The sequence below is a fragment of the Triticum dicoccoides genome, chromosome 2B (genome assembly GCF_002162155.2).
Source record: "Triticum dicoccoides isolate Atlit2015 ecotype Zavitan chromosome 2B, WEW_v2.0, whole genome shotgun sequence".
NCBI lineage: Eukaryota > Viridiplantae > Streptophyta > Magnoliopsida > Poales > Poaceae > Triticum > Triticum dicoccoides.
The window spans coordinates 648815270-648819277 of record NC_041383.1 but is presented as its reverse complement, the minus strand read 5'-3'; positions in this window follow the sequence as shown (position 1 = coordinate 648819277).

Below are 4008 nucleotides of genomic sequence, written 5' to 3'. Positions count from 1 at the left end.
TGAACCATTTCCATTCTCTTGCCTAATCGAAAACAGTTTGTCCGAGTGAACCGTATGCCGTATATCACACACACCTTGATCTGGCTGACCGTTTCTGTTGCATTCCCTAATAACACACAGTTCATCAGAGGGAACTATATGCCGTATATCGCACACACATTGATATGGATGCACGTTTATGTTGTTCTTCCTCATTGCAAACAGTTCTGCTGGATCAACCGTATGCCCTGCATCGCACACGCAACTAAAATCGGAACAGTGTTTGATGCATCGGTCATCACAAATGTTTTGGACATTTTTGACGGTTCTCTGACACCACCGTTTGCGATTATTGCATCGCACACAGTTTCTCGAAGGGTCTCTGATCGTAGTGTCGCATTAGCAGCATCCGACAGTAGTGTCTCCTTTGTTGCAACCTAAGGAAACTTTCTAGAGATAAGTAGTTGAAGCATTAGTCCCTTAAGCTATGTTAACATTAATTACCAAATTTCACTAAAGGGATTATATACACTTTCACGTGGTCCATATAAAACTCTCGCAACCGATGGACACGCCGACCAAGAGAAGATTGTCCTGCCACAGTCTATGCTATGGATTTCGAAGATTGTTGGGTCAACATCAATACAAGCGATGTTGTTAATGATGTCGGGGGGGCTGCGGGTCGTGTTGCACATGTATCTTCGTCCTTCCTTAGCGCCTGGAGCAAAACTCGTGACGGGATCATGGATCAGATCATTATTGAAGCTTTTATCTTTGCGTGATGGTGTGGTTTTGCCCAAGCTCCGTGGATTTGCGCAAGTGATCATGTCGAATGATTGCTTGATTCGGTGCCCCCTTCTGATAGAGATTGGAGACATAGCTAGTTAGTTTACTTCTTTTTTTATTCATCGTCTAAGAGGAATGCCAATCAATCAGCACATCTTTGTGCAAAGTTAGCATGCACATTGATGGTGAAGTGTTGTTGGTTGAATTCGGGTCCGTACTTTTCCCGTTAGCAGCACAGGCTGCCCTGACTATTTATAAAACTTTTTATATTCCATGCAAAAAAATAGTCGAGGTTTGTAGGTGAGCATACTTTTTGTCAAAATGCAAACTCAGTGGTGCCTAGGATCCGAAAGCAATTTTTAGTTAGGAATTTGTTGGTCCATAGTAGCATATGGGTAGAACTCCCCCTAAAAGTGGTTATACATGTTGGGCTAAGTCCCTCCACATGGAGGTGTGTTGGCAGCCCAACATCAGCCCATAAGTCCAACACATGTCAGCCGTTGATCTTCGCTGCATCCAACGGTTGAGAGTGCTTCTAAGGGAAGTGAGGCAAGGAGAAAACCCTAGCCACTCCACACCTGTTGTAGGTGGCTGCCATTTTCGTGAGAGTGAGAGAGAGAGAGCACACAAGAGAAAACACAACCTGAGAGAAAGGAAGAAGAAGAAGCAGAGGTTCTGTCTAGATTTGTTGCATCTGACTAGACAGTGTTCAAGCTGGTGGTTGGAGGCTCAAACGTGCTTGGATCGACCCCAAACTTGGTGAGCTCATTCCTTACTTTGAGTACTTCGATCTGGTTAGCTGGTTTGAGGATTGGGTCAGTGGAGCATCAGATTTGAGAGTGGTTTTGTCAGCTCGGACTGCTGCAGTTTCAGAACAAAGTAGTTTTGGGAGAAGAACAGTTTGGGTAGGCAAACGATGTCCGATTGAGCTGAAATTTGAAGGGGATCTCAAGAACTCGTGTCTCTACTTGTCTGCCAAATTTGGTGTTGTTTGGTTTAGCGGTTTAAGAGCATTTTGCAAAACACTGAAGGGTACAAAAGCTGTGTAAACTCTGCTTTGCTGAAATCTTGCCTCTTGTGGTTGTTGTTGCTGTTGCCGGTTGGCAACGTGGAGAGTGTGTTGTAAATCTCTCTAGAGGTTCTAGAGAAGACTTTGTACTCATCATTCTCATAGTGAATTTGCATGGACTGGTCGGTCCAGAGCCGTGGTTTTTTACTCCTCAAGTTAAGGAGGTTTTTCCACGTTAAATCCTGTGTCACATGTGCATGTTGTTTGTGTTATTCCGCTGCTTACTTGTTGGTTGAAGCTGTCCTTAAAGTTCATCACAAGTGGAGGGGGCTGTGTAGTGTGCATATTTTCCATGTTGGTGAATTTGTGCAGCACATTATTGCTGTCCAGTCCCAACAAAGTGGTATCAGAGCCTTGGTTTGCTTGTGCAAATTGCTGAGTTTCTTATGGTGAAAGATGGAAGTGAATACCAGCAGGATGATATCTTTGAATAGTACAAATTATCAAGCATGGAAGGGCGAGATGGAGGACTTGTTGTATGTGAAAGAATACTAGAAGCTAGTGTTCTCCACTGAGATGCCGGAGGGCATTGAGGAAGGTTAGTGGAAGGTACTTCATCGCCAAGCTTGTGGGTTTATTCGGCAATGGATCGATGACAATGTTTTGAACCATATCATTGATGAGACACATGCAAGCACCTTATGGCAGAAATTGGAAGAGTTGTTTGCCTGGAAAGAAGGTACAAACAAGATGTTCTTGATCAAACAATTGATGTGCTTGAGGTACAAAGAGGGCATTCTAATTGCAGATCATGTGAACACATTCCAAGGCATTATAAAACAGCTTTCTTCAATGGGAATAACATTTGAAGATGAAGTGAGAGCTTTGCTGCTACTAGGCTCATTACCGGACAGCTAGGAGACCTTTAAGGTCACGGTTTGCAATTCAGCACCTAATGGAGTTGTCACTTGGAATCTTGTGAAAACCAGGGTACTAAATGAAGAGTCCAGAAAGGTGGTTGAAGCTAGTTCTTCCTCACATTCAGAGGTGTTGGTCACTCAGTCCAGAGGGAGAAGTAAGAACACAGGTCCAGGTAAAGGGGCAGAAAGAGGTAGAAACAAATCAAAAAGTAAGTATGCTGATTATGAGTGCCATCACTGCCATCAGAAGGGCCACATTAAGTGGCAATGTGACAAGTGGAAGAAAGACAAAAAGAAAAAGAAGAAGCAAGATCAGAAGCAAGTTGACAGTGATAGTGACACAGAGGGCAACCGAGTTACTGCAGTAGAAAAGGACATCATGCTTGTTATGCATGAAGAAAATGAGGGCAGATTTGGTTCCACTGTTGAGGAGAGGATCACTGTTGTTTCCGATGAAACCTTCAACCTTGTGGATGGTGACGAGATGATTTGGATACCGGACAACGATGCTACCATTCATGCTACATATCGTAAAGAGCTCTTCACTAACTATATATCAGGTGATTTTGGTGTTATGAAGATGGGGAACAATGATAGAGCAGCCATCATTGGAAAAGGAGATGTGCATTTGGAGACGGCAAATGGTACAAGGTTAGTTCTCAAATCTGTGAGGCATGTCGGGGCACTTCGTCTCAATATTATTTTAGTTGGTTTGCTTGATGGAGATGATTACTTGAACAGTTTTGGAAAAGGACAGTACAAGCTCACCAAAGGCAACATGATTGTTGCAAGAGGTAAAATGGTCTCAGTGTTGTATCATGTTCATGCTAAGCTCTTTAGTGCTTCTGTCAATGCACTAGAGAAGGATGATCATTGTGCTCTATGGCACAAGAGACTTGGGCACATGAGTGAGAAGGGGATGATAGTGCTAGTGAAGAAAAAATTGTTGAAGGGTGTGAAAGGAGTTCACATCAAGAAATGTTCAGATTGTCTAGCAGGGAAGCAACATCGAGTTGCCTTCAAGACTCTACCTCCTCACAAGAAGCCCGAGAAGCTAGACTTGATACATTCCGATGTTTGCAAAATGTCGGTAAGATCTCTTGGTGGTGCTAAGTACTTTGTGACTTTTATTGATGAATTTTCCAGAAAAGTTTGGGCCTTCACTTTGAGGACCAAAGATCAAGTACTAGGTGTATTCAAGCAATTCCAAGCCTCGGTTGAGAGAGAAACTGAAAAGAAGATCAAGTGCATTCACATTGATAATGGAGGAGAGTACATTGGGCCATTTGATGCATATTGCAAGCAGCAAGGTAT